This window comes from Malus sylvestris, chromosome 15 (genome assembly GCF_916048215.2).
Source record: "Malus sylvestris chromosome 15, drMalSylv7.2, whole genome shotgun sequence".
Lineage (NCBI taxonomy): Eukaryota > Viridiplantae > Streptophyta > Magnoliopsida > Rosales > Rosaceae > Malus > Malus sylvestris.
In genome coordinates this window covers 12,501,294-12,518,821 of record NC_062274.1, presented here as the reverse complement: position 1 = coordinate 12,518,821, position 17,528 = coordinate 12,501,294, and the positions used below count along the sequence as shown (strand labels likewise).

The window sequence follows — 17,528 nt, the reverse complement described above, 5'->3', positions numbered from 1 at the left end:
CCTGCCCTTGTCGAATGAGGACCCACATATGTTCTAAAGTAGCACTTGTTAATTGCGATTAACATGTGAATCAATTTCTAGGATAAGTAAGACAACGCCAGTACTTACGATGCCTTGTGATGACTCAAACTCTTTTCGTTCTTAATGATTTCTACTTGTTAAATCTATGAACACGCCATTCTAGATTGCATGCTAGGGACTAAGTTAAGTTGAAAACGCCATTCTCTTAACATACTACGTAAGAAAGAGTAATAGGTTGAGTTCTAACATTGAGCCAACTTGAGCATCTTCATTCGGAAATAAAAGAAATTTGAATGAAACATAACATGTTTGCATGATTATTTGGTGGTGGATAGCAATACCCCTAACTCGTTTTTCTTAATTTGTGAACTACTTAAAATTTGTTTCTATCCTGTTTTTGTTAGATTTAATTTAAATAGAAAATCAACTCCAAAAATCCCAAAATTTTGTGTGAGTGTAGCTCTGTGTGTCTAGCATCTGCATATAAAATTTCGTAGAATTTAGATAAGTGTAAATCGGTCTAATAATTATTTTTCGGTGGCTGGTCAGTAGGGCTAGCAACCAGTTTTTGTGACATTTTAGGTAGTTAGATAAAACAATCTTCTGCGGGAAAGACCCTTATTTTCATATGCTACAATTGACAAATCTTAGTGTTAATAAGGAAAATCAATAGGACATTTGTGTGCTACTTTGTGGTGTGCATTTAATCCTATCATAATCCCAAAAATTCTAGAGGCGACACATGTACTTTTATTCAAGGAATACAAGATTGCCCTCAATATATGGGTAGGCTTCTCAGATGCTCCCACGCGCAACTCACATCCCTGGAGGTCCTAGCAACTAAATACGACTGCCCACAGCTCACCCGCCCTTGGCAAGAATTAAAGATAAGGATTAATTGCCCAAATCCTATCTTTAATACAATCCCAATTGAATATTGACTCCAATCAAGTAAGTAATCCTAATTCAAATAAATTAGGGATAATTAAACCATTATCTCAAGATACTATTTCCTATTTAATATCTTGGAAATATTTAGAGAATATCTCTCCATTAAACACTATGGTCAACCCTATCCCTATAAATACCCTATATTCTGTCAAATTTCAGAGGCTTTTGGCAACCCTAAAAAGGCCCTAAACACTTTACTCTCACAGAGAAACTAACTTAGGCATCGGAGATCTGTTGACCTAACCCTCCCACCTCATAGGCGCGTGAGGCTTAGGTCTTTGATCAAAGGTGTTGATTGTTTTGCAAGTGCATTTTCATTAAGACTGAAGACGGTGGAAATTTGCATCGACAAATTGGTGCTTTCATTGAGAGCTGATTCAAAATACTCGAAGAAGCCTCTCTTATTTGGTTTCTTGAATTTTCTGTTACGTTGAATTTCTCACACGTCGTATCAATTAATTTTTCCTAGAAAAGTTTCTTGATCAATCCCTGGAGAAAGGATACAATGGTAGAAAATTCAGAAACCACAACTAACGGAACCTCCTACGTGCAAGAATTTGGACCGGATAGTGGAGATGAGAACATAGCCCCACGTTTGAAGTCTTCAAGGCTCAACACGACGGCAGGAGGAGCCTTACCTTCGCGAAGCTGCACCACCACCATAACCACCGTTACACAGCAGCCACGGCAAGGCAACCAGGCCACGACACCACTTCCATCGCCGCTGCCCTTGCAGTGCTGCACCCTACCAAGCCCTAGGCAGGAAGCCCAAGTCTATTTCCAAGCCCATGAGTAGGAGGCCCAAAACTTGGCAGCTGCCACAGCAGGCCCAGGGTAGAAGGCCTAGTCTAAGCCCAATCCACCTAGCCAGCAGGACATAATGTGGCAGCCCAACGGCCAGGAAGGCCCAAGGCCATGTAGGCCCAAGGCGAGTAGGCGTCGGTCCAACGCGCCCAACGACCCGCTTCGACGACCCAGCTCGAGGCCCAATCCATTCCAAGGCCACCTTCAGCGATCCAGATTTCGACCACAAATCCCACGATTGATTCAGGGTTACTTTCACCCCACTTTTCTGCAGGAATGCCCACTTTAGGCTCAAGTTTTGTACCTGCAGTCCACTATACTTCTACCACGCATGGAGACGCCCATCATCCAGACTCTTCCAATCCAAATGGCGAGCACCATATGCTCCAGCAAGTCGCTAATTTGATGAACGCCCTCGCACAGCAGACCACCTTGGTGAACCAACTCCTTGAGTGGATCGAGATGCAGCGCGCCCCAGAGGAGGTGTCCCGAAGTAGGACAAGGATGGAAAAACATGACCTATTCCAACGACGTCCCCGTAAAGAGTCGCTCAGCCCGTCACGAATCATGTGTTTGGTAATGTGCACTCTTGTTTGGGCCCTTGGGGAAACTTTTTCTCCCGCCTAGTTGCGTAGAGAAGTATTCATTCCTGACTTAGCTCACGAGTCAGTGTGCATTCGAGGTTGGGTCCACACTTTGACGAGCACTCAGGACAATCCGGGAGAAGTGTCCACACGAGGCTAGGCCCACAAGAAGATCCTCCTACGAAGTACCTGACATCACCTACCCTACTATCCAAGCCAGAGGCAGCGGATGATCTATGCATCTATATGGCAGTATCTGAAGCAGCAATAAGCTCTACCCTCGTACGAGAAGAGCTGGGGGGCCGACCACCTATATTCCATAGTTCAAAAGCTCTCCTCGATGTGGAGGCCAGATACCCGAAAATCAAAACTTTGATTTTAATGCTAGTTGTTGCAACCCGAAAGCTCAAGCCATACCTTCAGACATACGCAGTCATCATCATGACACAATATTTCGTGCAGCCCAGACACACGACGTTAAAAGGGTAAAAACTGGCGGACATTCCGACGAGCACAGCAACTCAGCCTAAAAATACCTTAGAGGCAGCTGAGCACACCGTAGCCGCACCAGCCCCACCTGCAAGAGATTTTCGACGCTTGCACATTGACGTATCATCCAACTACCAGGGATCGGGAGTAAGCCTAGTTCTCACTACCCCGAACGGTTTAATGCTCGAGCAGGCGATCACTCTAAGATTCAAGGCATCAAACAACGAAGCAGAGTATGAAGCCCTACTAGCAGGTCTCCAATTGGCAAAAGACCTAGCGAAAAGAAAAAAAAGAAAAAAAAAACCGAATCTGGGTAGATTTGGAAGAAGAAGAAGGAAGAAGGAAGAAGAAAGAAGAAAGAAGGAGGAAGAAGAAAGAAGAAGAAGAAAAAAAAAAAAAAAAACCATTCCCAGATTCGGAGGAAGAAGAAGGAGAAGGAGAAGGGAGAAGGGAAAATGAAGATAAAGGAAGAAGGGGAAGGAAGAAGGAGAAGGAGGAAGAAAAAAAAAAAGTTGAGTCGGAGGAAGAAGAAGAAGAAGAAGAAAGAAGGAAAAAAAAAACGTGGCTGACACGTGGCACCCTATTTCTTCTTCTTCCTCCTTCTTCCTCCTTCTTCCTTCCCCTTCTCCTTCTTCTTCTTCTTCTTCCTCCAAATCTGGGGAAGTTTTTTTTTTTTCTCCTTCTTCTTTCTCCTTCATCCTTTTTCCTTCTTCCTTCTTCTTCTTCTTCTTCTTCTTCTTCTTCTTCTTCCTCCGAATCTGCACAGATTCGGCTTTTTATTTTTATTTTTTTCTTCTTTCTTCTTCTTCTTCTTCTTCCTCCTCCGACTGCAACTTTTTTTTTTCTTCTTTCTCCTTCTTCCTCCATCTTCCTTCTTTTTCTCCTTCTTCCTTCCTCCTTCTTCCTTCCGCTTCTTTTCCTTCTTCCTTCTTCCTTCCTCCTTCTTCCTTCCCCTTCTTCTCCTTCTTCCTTCTTCCTTCCTCCTTCTTCTTCATCTTCCTCAAAAAAAAAAAAAAAAAAAAAAAATCTTCATCTTCCCCAGATTTGGAGGAAGGAGAAGAAGGGGAAGGAAGAAGGAAGAAGGAAGAAGAAAGAAGGAGGAAGGCGGAAGGAAGAAGGAGAAGAAGAAGGAAGAAGAAAAAAAAAAAAAAAACCAAATCTGGGCAGATTCGGAGGAAGAAAAAGAAGAAGATGAAGGAAGAAGGAGGAAAGATAAGGAAGAAGGAAGGAGGAAGAAGGAGGAAGAAGGAAAAAAAAAGAAACTTCCCTAGATTCGGAGGAAGAAGAAGGAGAATGAGAAGGGAGAAGGAAGAAGAAGGAAGAAGAAAAAAAAAAGTTGCAGTCGAAGGAAGAAGAAGAAGAAGAAAGAAGAAAGAAGAAAAAAAAAACATGGCTGACACGTGGCGCCCAGTCATTGTCCACATGGGCGCCACATCACAATTAACGGCAAATTTAACAGTTTGACTAACGGATGTATGAGACTGTCCCAAAATTTACACTTTAGGTATGACTCTGAGACAAAAAAACTTAATGTACTAAATGTTGAAAACCACAAAACATGAGGGTAGTAAACAGTCTTTTACCCAAAAAAATATATAAACGCTTGTAATGACAAGCTTTACAACTTTCATGAAGAGCTTAACTTCGAAATTCGCCACTGTAATCATATAAATCATAGATCAAAATTTAACCGTTGATTGTTGTTTACATTTACACTTAATTGTTCTCATCAAATTTTGTTTTTTATTTTTTTCAGATTTTCTTTTTTTAAAACTTGATCTATTAGAGGATACAGAGTTTACGGTTAGTGAAAATATTACTTGATGTTTATAAAGTTTCTACAAACTATATGACATCGACTCATATTTCAGTTAATTATAAAATATCGAAACATGATATCAAAGATCTAAACCGTTCATCTTCTTACATCCACCAGATGATCATGTTTTCAAAAAAGAAAATTTTTAAAATGAAATTCAATAAGAAGAATAAAGCGTAAATGACAATCGATGGTTAAATATAAATTTAAGGTTTATGAATTATAGTGTTGGATTTCGAAGTTGACCCCTTCATGAAAGTTGTAAAGTTTGTCACTATGAGTGATTGTATATTTTATTTTTTTTACATTTTTTACACTTCTACAATAATTATTATTAATTTTATTAATTTTGCCCTCAAATAAAAAACATTATTCATGAAGGTTTGGAGGATTTTAAAAATCTAAATGATAATGTAAGTGTAACCATTATCTACTCGTGGAAGAATAATGACGAATCACGAGTGTTTATATATTCTTTCATATTTTTCATACTTGTATATATGTCTTCTTAGTTCTTGCCTATACAAATACTATATTAGTTTATTTTAATTTTGGACAACTACATGTTAAGTAAAATTTATCCTAGTAATGATAATAAGGAACTCTCATAATAAAAATAAATAATGACTAAATTTTTTTTTAAACTTATATAGAATAATAATACAAAATTATATATTTAATATAGAATATATTGTATATATTAATATGGCTATTGTATTTTATAATAAATATTTTAGTAATTAAACTTTAAAATTATCAAAATATTTTTTTTCTTAACATGTCGAAACAGGTTACCCGCGTGTTACCCTCATGTATACCTGTTAAAAACCCGTTATTAATGGGTTATTAATTGGTCACCCGATAATGACCCGATAAGTTATCGTGTTGACCCGAAACCCGTCGTTTTCGTGTCGTGTCAGAAACTGCCGGGTCTAACTTTCTTCATATCTGCCGAAGTTCTTGGAGTTGAGCCAAACTCCGAATTGACACAAAGTAAGAAAGACGATCAATAAATTGAAGTCATGGAGCAACTTAACAAAAATTCAAGCAGGACAAGAATGAAGTAGTTCACTTACCACTGATAAAGGTAGTCGGGACACGCAACTTGGGAGAAGAGTCAGACTCCCATTCTCCGCTCACCTCCAAGGTATCTCTCGCCCATTCATGATTGCCTTTGCTAGAAACATCGAGCAGCCAATGGTGAGACCTCAGCTGCCCCACACATTCCTTGTGGCCGATCTCAAAGAAGTACCATAACTCATTTATGGTCAAGCCAAGATCAAAGAACCTGCTCAAGTTCGAGAATCCCACTATCGCACGAACTGCATTTGGGGAGCACTGAGCAGGCGCACATTTCATGGAGCATATCACCTCCTGGAAAAAACGCGACATGGGAAAAGTGAATCCCAACACAAAAGTACTGATGGAATTTGTGCCCTCTTCCTAGCAGTGGTGCCCTCGTCGCATGGCTCATGGCCGCTGTCATCTTTCACCCACTTAACGCGAACCCCTGATGGAATCGCATGCTTATACGCCTCAAGAAAATCCCGAAACAACTCGTCATAATTAATCTTGACATGCGGAGCCTTGAAATAGCGTACCTTGCAGGAAGAACCACCTTGACGGTACAAGGGTGAAGGATATTCGGCACTCTTGCTATCGAGGGAAGACATCTCAAAGTCTCTGCAAAAGTACAAGGGAAAAAAATATTTAGAGGGTAGCTTGCGAGAAGAGAAAAAAAAATGAAGGACCGCAGAGCCCAACGCCCAAGCGCCAAGCCCTACGACCCAGCTCATCCACACGACTAGGCCACAAAAGGCCCAACCCTCACTCTAGCTCGCCCTACACACAGCCCAAGCCATTCAACCCAGCGAGAAGGGAAGCCCGCGCTTCCTTCTTCTCTCCTCCTTCAGGCGCCAGGCACCCCGAAGCAGGACTAGGCCTCTTGGCCCAGGTTGCAGGCACCAACAAGGGGTCCGGCCCGAGCCAACCTCTCCTCATCTTCTCCAATTTCCAACGGGCCATAGCCCAGCGCACTAGCCAGAGAGATTTGGCCCGTGCCGATCTCTCTCCCTCTTGCCATCCACCTACACGAGCCCCAACCCAGTGCCCCAGCGCCGCCAAAACCTCGGCCAAGCCAAGCCGATTCTTTTGCCACACCACCTGCAGCCCCGTGGCATCCCTGCCACGCCACTCACACCTCCTTGGCACCTGCCGATCTAATTTTTCAAGTCCCAAGACTCCCAAAAAAATACAAGAAGAAGAAAATTCAAATTTTTCTTACCTTGGTGCGGCACGGAGAAGAAGAACAACAAAGAGAGACGACTCTTAGCAAGAGCAAGAAAAGAAGAACGCTAGGGGAGGGGGAATAAAAATTTCCTTTGGCTTCTCTTCCTTGTAGGAATGATGATTGTTCTCCAAATTGATTTAATCCCCTACTTAAGGCAGAATTAAATAGGTATTGGGGGTAATTGATTTCCTTTTCCTAGAAGAAGTCTATCTGCAAATCAAGAAAGAAGATCAAGTTCAAATTGGGAAACAATTCTACAAGCCTAAGCATCGTGGGATTCCTATCATTTCCTACGTGCAGCATAGTAGGTGTGGGGCATTTGTGGAGCCTAAAATAATCTCAAAAATTCTAGGGGCGACACATGGACTTTTATTCAAGGAAGACAAGATTGCCCTCAATATATGGGCAGACTTCTCAGATGCTCCCACGCGCAGCTTACATCCCTGGAGGTCCCAGCAGCTGAATACGGCTGCCCACAGCTCACCTACCCTTGGCAAGGAATTAAAGATAAGGATTAATTGCCCAAATCCTATCTTTAATACAATCCCAATTGAAGATTGACTCTAATCAAGTAAGTAATCCTAATTCAAATAAATTAGGGATAATTACATCATTATCTCAAGATATTATTTCCTATTTAATATCTTGGAAATATTTAGAGAATATCTCTCCATTAAACACTATGGTCGGCCCTATCCCTATAAATACCCCATATTCTGTCAAATTTCAAAGGCTTTTGGCAACCCTAAAAAGGCCCTAAACACTTTACTCGAAACTAACTTAGACATCGGAGATTCGTTGACCTAACCCCCCCATCTCGTGGAGCGTGAGGCTTAGGTCTTTGATCAAAGGTGTTGATTGTTTTGCAGGTGCATTTTCGTCAACACTGAAGACGGCGGAAATTTGCATGGACACCACCCCTTATTTTCGTCACATTGAAAAATCTACCTACTTATACTGTCATAATTATGACCGATCCCTATGTACGGCAATATACATAATTAGTATTTAATGAAATCAGAGATATGTTGTGGTGATAAAATTGTGGTTTATTTTATCTTATTTGGTTTATTTTATTTAATAAATTGTGGTGATAAAATTGTGATGTACTACTATTAATTTTGTGATTTGTTGTAGGAGAAGTAGCATCCATATCTGAAATATTTTCAACAATCTTAAGAGTAGATTTTAGTTGCTACTTAAAATACTACTACAACCTTCCTTGATCAAATATGAATTCACATTCTGCGGACAAGCCACTATATATTGAGAATTTACATCAAAAGGGAATTAATTATACGTTTTTTGGTACATATGCTAACTATTGCATTTAATCATTTTGAGAGCTCACATCCTGTTGATTTCATTGTAGGAGGACACTACAAAAGTCAGTCCAATTTGTTGATTGGCTCTGATTGCTTGATGACTATGATTAAATTGATCACAATATATAAAACAGTCGTTCTGTATTATTTCTATTAACCTACGTTTTATCACCCATTGGTCTTTATATTAATCCTTTTGGTTACTGCTATATTGCCTTGCTTCACTATTATACTAATATAATTTAGTTGGACCCTTTTTTTGTAGAGAGTTGAAATAAGAAACACTTTTGGCATATAAATTTTATAGCATCTTTAAACTGTGGGGGTCACTATTTGGTTTGGAGGAATTAAATTAGATGCATTGTACCATGTGATTATTAGTATCATATAATTTGAGTTTTACTTTCCATCTATTTCATGCATCACTAATGAGTTTGGTCGAGTGAATTCTAGGAGATCATTCAAATTGTGGGGGTTATAGGAGAGCCCTTTGTGAGGAATATTCATATTAAAATTAATGGCATATTTTAAATTGTGCGGCTTTCTTTTATTCATTAAGTTACATTAACTTGTGTATTATTTATTAATTTTTAGCTATATCTGATACTGTGCAAATTCCAACATGATCACAATCTGTTCATGGCAATGACATTTTTGCTATAAATATTTTGGTGGAGTTATATTCCTTTCAACCAAATTATTAGTTATATGAGTTTATCTTTAATCTAGTAGACGTCATCACTGATGAATTTTTTCCAAATGAATTTCAGAATATCATTCAAATTGTGGGGTTTAGAAAAATCTCGTGTACAGAGGTCTATTTGCAGATGATGACAAGGAATTATGAATATATGACAAGGAAGTATGAAGATGAGATGATAAGAATTGTGAATTGGAATTGTGAGACATACACGGAAGTACTCTTTAGCTGTTTTGGTAAAAGAAAATTATGTCATTTGATTGTTGAGTACTCTCATAATTTTATGGTTTTCACTTATCTAATTTACTCAGCATATGAACTTTATTAATAGGGCATGTAATTTCTGCTTAGTTAATTTCTAAGTAGTTGTCATTTAATAAAGGGTTAAACTCTGTTTACTACTGAAGTTTTGTGGTTTTCAACATTTAGTACATCAAGTTTTTTTCGTCCCAGAGTCATACCTAAAGTATAAATTTTGGAACAGTCTCATACATCATTTAGTCAAACTGTTAAGTCTCCCGTTAACTGTGACTAGGGATGGGTAACGGTTATGGCGGGCGGGTAACCGCGGTTATTTACTCATAACCGTTTATGCTCATACATGCATAACCGTTTACCCGTTGGGCAATTGCCTAAACGGTTATACCCATACTCATAATCGTTTATAAATGGTTAACCATACCCATAACCGCATACCCATTTAACCGTAACCGTTTACTACCCGTTTACCCATTTATCATTTTTAACCTGTTTATCTTTTTTTTTTTACCATTACCCATTTTTCACCCGTCTACATGTTTTTTAACAACTTGAAAATTAAAAAAAAAATTGTCATAATTTTCTTTTTTTTTGACAATTAAACACCGTTATAGGTACATTATCATATATTTCCATATTTTAATTTTTTAAGTCCTTATACCATTCCAATAATTGAAATAATAGTTTACGGACTACATTTTTAACTGTTACCAATGAAGGTAAATATAATATTTGCTAAGTATTATTGGGTTACAAAAATTGTTTAGAAGACATTTCTGTCAATTTCACGGTTACCCGCAAGGAATTTAAATTAATTTGGCCAATTCCTTGATGATGAGAATCATCATTCCTGTAGTAGTGTTATTGAGAGAATGACCGATGAATTCCTTGCTAATTTATTGGGTGCTAAGTATTATTGGATCAAGAACATGGTTTGTGTTAGTTTTACATATATAAAATAAATGAGTAAACGGTTACCCGTTTATAACCACGGTTAATACCCATAACCGCCCATTTAAATTTCGCGGGTAAACGGTTATACCCATAACCGTTTATTTATCTAAATGGTTACCCATAACCGTAACCGTTTAATTTAAATGGACAGGTAACCGCGGTTACACATAACCAATTGGTATTTGCCCATCCCTAATTGTGACGTGACGCCATGTGGACAATGATTGGGCGCCACGTGTCAATCACGTGAAAATTAAAAATAAATTATTTATAAAATTAATAAATAAATAAAATTTTAAACTTTAAAAATTAAAAAAACATTCATCTTCCCCAATCCCACCCGTGCCCACCCTCATCTCCTCTCCTCTTTGACTCGTCATACATCCACCCTTCCCCCTCCATCTTCGACTCCCCCCATCTACCCACCCACCCACCCAACCCTAACTCCTTACCATCTTCCCAAAATCATCTCAGCCAATTTCCTTATCGCCAAAGAAAAAAAATTTGGCTATATCCCATTTGCTAGATTTTCAAGAAAAGCTGCATTTGAGTTCTGAAAAATAGCACCCATATTGCCATTTTTGGAGCTGGAACCTTCGTCAAGACCCAATACGTTCCAAGGCTCTCTGAGATCTCCAACCTCCTTGTTCTTCGCAGCTGCCACCCCCTCTCTCACCGCCGTTGCTTCCCCAGAACCTCGCCAAAACCCACTTCCTCTCTCCCAATAAATTAGTTTCCTCCATCGCTTCTGGACTCCAATGTCTTTTGGGTCAAACTGGAGAGGGCTTTTGGAGGGTCTTGGTGAGGGTTTTGGTGTCCCAAGCAAAGGCTTCGGAGATTTAGGAGTAGGCTAAGGTGTTGGGCTGGAAAGCCAACGCCATCATGCTCGCCATGTTTTCCGACAACGCCATTAAAGCAGCTCAAGCAACTCAAAATTTTTAATTTTTTATTTATTTTTCTGATTCAATTTGAAATTTTGGGAAATTGGGTGGTTGTAAAATCAATTGGATTTGGGGAAATGGGATTTCCGTATGGGATGAGAGGGGAGATGTTATTCTTGGTAACCGTCGAGAGTCTGTGACGTTGACAAGACGGAACAGAAGAAGGTGGTGTTGTTGATTTGGATGTTGTTGGCGGAGGAGAGGAAAATATCGAATGGTTCGTAGGAGGAGGTGAGGTGGTTCTTGGGGTTTTTGGAGAAGACACCGAAACCAATTGCAATCGGAGGAGATCCGGGATCCAGTAGATCAGTGGCGAAGGGGTTGTAGTTTTGGTTAGCACCTCGTGGCTCTCCACCGCTGTCAAATCAGGTAGATGGGGGTCGGAGGTTCGAGCTCATGAAGGCCATTGAAGAGAAGATGAGGGTTGGGTGGGTGGGTGGATGGGTGGAGTCGAAGATGGAGTGGGAAGGGTGGATGTATGACGAGTCGAAAAGGAGAGGAGATGAGGGTTTGGTGGGTTGGTGCTACATGAAGTTTTTTTCGTCCTAGAGTCATACCTAAAGTTTTAATTTTAGGACAATCTCATACATATGTTAGTCAAACTGTTAACTCTGCCGTTAACTGATGATGCGATGCCCATGTAGACAATGACTGAACGCCACATGTCATTAAAGGGTCCATGTGAAAATTAAAAATTCAAAAAAATAATTATTTAAAGAAAAGTATTTAAAAAATAATAATAATAAAAAAGCAAAAGCAAAACCCAGATCGTCTTCCCCAAATCCCTCGTGCCCACCCTGCCACCCTCATCACTCGCAACCATTTCCCTCCCCACCTTCCCTCCCTCACTCTTCCCTTGTCAAAATCTCGAGCACCTTGACCTCTCCCAGAACCTTCTCACCAACGCCCTCCCTGACCTCAAATACCTCAACCTCACAGTAAACAATTTCTCTGGACCAATTCCTTACTCCTTCGGTCGCTTCCAGAAACTCGAGGTCCTCTCTCTCATCTACAATCTCATCGAAAGCACCATCCCCCAGTTTCTCGACAACATTTCCACCCTAAAAATGCTCAACGTTTCCTACAACCCGTTTCACCTTGGTCGGATCCCGACGGAGCTCGACAATTTGACGAACCTTGAGGTGCTTTGGCTCACCGAGTGAAACTTAGTTGGAGAGATTCCCGACTCGCTGGGTCATCTCAAAAACTTCAAGGATTTGGACCTCGCTATCAACGGGTTCGAGGGGACGGCGGGACAGGAGAAGGAGGGCGACAGCGAGATTTTTGGGAGGGATGATGGGGGATGGGAGAAGGTGGGATAGAGGCACAATGGGGAGGGAAGTGGTTGCGGGTGATGAGGGTGAGAGGGTGGGCACGGGGGGATTTGGGGAAAACGATCTGGGTTTTGCTTTTGCTTTTTTTTTTTTTTTAACTTTTCTTTAAATAATTTTTTTTTTAATTTATAATTTCCACATTGATCCCTTAATGAGACGTGGCGTCGAGTCATTGTCCACATAGACGCTACATCATTAGTTAACGGCAGAGTTAATAGTTTGACTAATAGATGTATGAAACTGTCCTAAAATTAAAACTTTAGGTATGACTCTGGAACAAAAAAAACTTCATGTACCAAATGTTGAAAACCATGAAACTTGAGGATAGAAAACTGATATTTACCCAAAATATAGATGCAATGAATGCATATCTCAATACAGTAAAATTGACATGATTCATATCTACTCTAAGAATGCAAATATTATACATTTTTTTTCCGAATAATGGATCTTCACAGTATAATGCAGGCTAAAATCAAGGCATAATCCACATTATGCCATGTTGACACGATGTGACAGAAGAAGTGAACTCGGCTAAAATCAAATTACATGTTCCAACTTTTGAGGTAGAGGGCCACAAAGAAAGCAATGGATGATATTAGGTGGGCCCAACTTTTGAGGTAGAGGGTTCAAGAAACGCATCTCTCACACTCGGTCTATCATCACGGTCGTAGAGCAGAACACAAAGCCAGCAGGTGCGGCCTCCATCGACTCCTTCTCTGGCGGGGGTCTCTTTCGTCTCCGGTAATTTCTGCAACAATTAATTAAAATCTTTACGTACTAATCCTAATCAGTTTCTATGGTGATGATATGCACACACGCAGATCAGGATGTATGTAATTGGACCTTGCTTCCGAGAATTAATCAAAGATTTGATCTAAAATCTTAATCAGTTTACTGTTTGTGATTTTTTCTTCTTAGAAATCTTAATTAAAAAGTTTTCATAATTTGTTGTTTATCGTTAGAGGGAGAGCGCGAGTAGTGTCGCAGCAGCAAAATGAAAATGGGACAAGATATGTTGGTGAAAATCCTACTAACTTTGCCTCCCAAAACTCTGATGCGATTCAAATGTGTCTCTAAATCGTGGTCTGCTCTCATCAACAATCCGGGTTTCGTGTCAAAGCACCTCTCCAACTCCGCGAACAACAATCTCACCACTCTCCACGTCTTTTTGGCGCGATTAGTAGTGCAGCGGCAGCATGAGGAGGAGGAGGAGGAGCCCAAGTGTAACAGCACCACTAAGAAGGAGGAGACTGAAGAAATATTATCATTTCTTGAGTTTTGCAAAGACGATGATAATACTGATGACGAGCATAGCAATAGATGCTCTCTTGTTGGTGTCCAGGACATCATTATTCCTCAATTTTGATTCAAAATATCGGAGTGCCGGAACAACAATTTGTTATCCAAGGCCACTGCAATGGCATCGTTTTACTATCTAGTGAGAGTAGCCTAGTTTTATGCAATCCCGGAATTGGGGAATTCAATCGTATTCCCAATGAGCCATGCCTTCCAATGTGGCCCTTAGACCAGCCGGATGATTACGATGGGCAAGAACATATGGAAACTGGTTTTCATACTGGATTTGGCTATGATCCCATGTCTAATGAGTACAAAGTTGTGACCTTTACTACTTATTTTCAAGAGGTACATGAAGACTGCCGGACTTTTCTTAGTCGGCACAGAGCAGTAGTATACACCATGGGTTGTGATTTTTGGGAAGAGATCAACACAGATTCTTTAGAAACCGAAACTACTTTGTTTTGGCCTGAGTATTTCCAGATGTCCTTCAAGGGAATGTGTTATTGGCTGGGAATTGAGCAAGATAAGGAATTATTTCCATTTGACGCAGTTGGGCATCGATTCCATGCGAATGGGAGATTGATCATTTCCTTCGATACAAGTCGTGAGGTATTTCACGGTATACCCTTACCATCTGAGCTCCAACAGTTTGTCCGGTCGAATCACCTCTATTTGAAGCTTACTGTTTGGAATGAATCAGTTGCTTTTTTTGCCATTAGTGTGGACGATCGTCGATATCCTGAACCTTATGAAATGTGGGTGATGGATGATGACTTTAAGGATGCTTGGACAAAATACTTGACTATTGATGGCACAGATGATCAGATACGTAGGTCTAGAACTGTGGAATTGTGGGGAGATGAGTGTCTTATGGTTGACAGTGATGGACACGTAGTTTTCTTTAATCTTTGTACCAAAAAGCTTAAGCATATTCCCATTGAAACAGAAGATGATGAGAATATTTTTGTTTATGTGAATAGCATAGTTTCAGTCATGGGACGCAGCCACAAGCTTAAGAGCATAGAGAATACTTGCTCAGATAAAGATGAAGATGCGATGGTGATGGTAGACGGGAAGAGGGAAAGCTGCCAGAGGTTGTACTCATATTCGGTTTGGGCCATTCCACCGGCTGATGTTTCCCATAGAATCAAGAAGGTGATGGAGGGCCTCCAGGCAGAGTTTGGTGGGCCAGAGATCGAACCTCACATCCCCATCTTGGGATCCATCGAGATGATGAGTCGTGAGGATGCCCTTAACAAGTTTAGATTTGCTCCTAATGACATCGTTGCTAAAGTTGATCGGGTGGTTACTAAGAATTACTATCACCAGTGTGTTTCATTATTGATGGATCGAGAGGTATATATTTTCTTGATGTTTTGTTTAGTTCTGTTTTGTTTCCTTTTCATCTTTCTCGTTTTGGTTTGAGCTTGAATAGACTCACTTATCATTACACCTTCTTTTCTTAGTTATTTGAAAATGCCCAAAGTTGGAGCTACCATTTCGGTTTCTACAACAGTAAGTTGTTGTTTACAGTAACTTAATTTCTTAAAGTGTTGACGGGAATGTATGTATGTAATCTGCGTGTCTGCAATATTTGATGCAGGTTCTATGCCATATTTGAGTCTCCTCTATGGGAAGTTGACGGAAGAAGAAAGGAAAAAAGCTGGAGAAATTGTTAATATTCTCGACGAGAGCATTACTAGCTGGACCTTCCCCATAATTCACTTTGCATTGTATGAAATAGACCACGATGACAGATCTCTGAAATCTTGGACCAAGATTACTGAAATCGGTTGTTAGACAAGCTCTCCGGTTGCATATATATGCATAGCACTCGGCACACTACAAAAAATATGGGCACTGCACACAATAAATTATTGAGAGATTTAACGAAAAGTCTACGGTTCTGTTCATTTTAACGAAAAATCACATTTTTACACAATAAAGTCAAACCTGCTACTATTCACTTTACCCTTTATTTTGTCCTTCTCGTTAAAACTCAAAGTTTTCAAGCCTTTTTCATTAGTTTTCCTTAAACTATTTGTGCCCTTTGAGACCAAAGAGCACCAACATATGTGCTCGTAGACAAATAGCAACAGTGCAGCAACGATAATTCTATGTGTGCCCCTTATGAGTGTGTCCTTTGGTCAAAGGGCACAATATAGTTGTTTGTGTTATTAAGGCAAAACACTATAGAGCCTAATTTGTGCCTTCATTCAGATAGGTCTGACAGCCCTTCTCAACTGATTGGGCACTTCTGTATAATCGTGCCCTATACCAAAATTTTTTAAAAAGAATTGAAATTTTTTTTTCACATGAATTATATCGGATTCTTGCCCACTCACATACTAATTATATCGATCTATAATTAATAAACCTTAAACTGCATTAGTTGAGAAGAAAATTGAAAAGAAGAAGGAAAAAAAAAATACTTAACTCAAATTCACGAATTGGGTGAGGTATTCAGATTAGAAACAATATCTTAAGAGAAAATAGAATGAGTTTAACTAGGTAATATATATTAAGTGAATGAAGTTGTCTAACATTTTACAAGATAACAACATCTAAAATCTACCAAAATTGAGGTCCTCCTATCTCAACCTCCACATGAATATCATCCAGTATTGGCGCCAATATATTTCTCTGGACAACCTCCACTGCCACTTTTTCTGCTAGCATTATACACATAATACAAGAGAGTGGAGTGTGAGTGAGAGAGAGAGAGAGAGATTCAGTGAGAAATGAAGAGTGAAGTGATGGTGGGTAAATAAGAGAGTATAATGGTAAGTGATTACCCGAACATTACTATAAACCAACAATGCCTGATGACCAAGTAAAATATAATAACTACCAAGACCATAACGCAGTGGGGTGCACACAAGGGATATCGTACGCATGCAAAATATCCCATCCAAACAACAACCGGTCATCACCACATGCAATATGTGTGACACATTCGGAGAAACTGAAAACGACATTCAAAGTCCGCGAGTCTGACGCATAGGGTCTGATAAAAGGATTTACAAAGTGTTTCCGACCTACATGCAGCCAACCAAGTTCCTAACGATCTTTCGTTTAAGAATCACTAGGGATGGACACACACTTCGGACTGAGAAGGATACGTTGCACTATTGAAATTCTCTGACTTGGAGTGGGGACAAGGTGAAAGAACAAACGAAATCAACAAACAAAGACAACTCAAACATGTCAGACTAACATTTAAATCTAAAGGTCTTTCCGGGTATGATCCGACACTTCCTCAACCTTAATCTGGTCAATGCATTACCGTTCCATTAGCTTAATATTTAATACCTAGTATCGAAGTAAGGTGGTATTCCGGATATCGCAGTGGAAATCTTTACAAATACTAAATTTGGAGGTGACATTTTTTCCAAAACAACGTCACCGAAGATGGCTTTTGAACTCTACCCCAGGCCCATAAGCTTACCTATGTTTTTCCTCAACACTCCTTACTTCGAAAAGATTGACAGATTAAACTCTATTAATCTATTAGGAAGCAAACAGTATTCATCATCATCACAATTTTTTTGCACGACGTTCGAGATTGCACCACTAAGTCGGAAATGTCTCTGCTACATTGTACGAAATTGGATCATATACAAAGATAGAAGACCAAACAATACGTATTCTAAAGTTGGAGAAAGGATGATAGGAATAATGTTACCTCAAAAATCTGGTCATGACTCAACAACTCTGTGAAGAGTTTGACCTGATAGAGTAGCGATGTCACCATCA

General features: G+C 39.8%; 2 protein-coding genes and 2 pseudogenes across 4 annotated transcripts in view; 3 read left to right on the top strand and 1 right to left on the bottom strand.

Moving 5' to 3' along the window:
- The window catches only part of LOC126602672 (uncharacterized), a 94,522-nt pseudogene that overhangs the window by 39,506 nt on the left and 37,488 nt on the right, over positions 1 to 17,528 (bottom strand).
- LOC126602093 (uncharacterized) overlaps positions 1 to 17,528 on the top strand; it is a 109,594-nt gene that overhangs the window by 69,105 nt on the left and 22,961 nt on the right. The window lies entirely within an intron of this gene.
- The window catches only part of LOC126602087 (uncharacterized), a 106,317-nt gene that overhangs the window by 69,016 nt on the left and 19,773 nt on the right, over positions 1 to 17,528 (top strand). The window lies entirely within an intron of this gene.
- On the top strand, positions 13,114 to 15,760 carry LOC126602086 (F-box/kelch-repeat protein At3g06240-like; annotated as a pseudogene).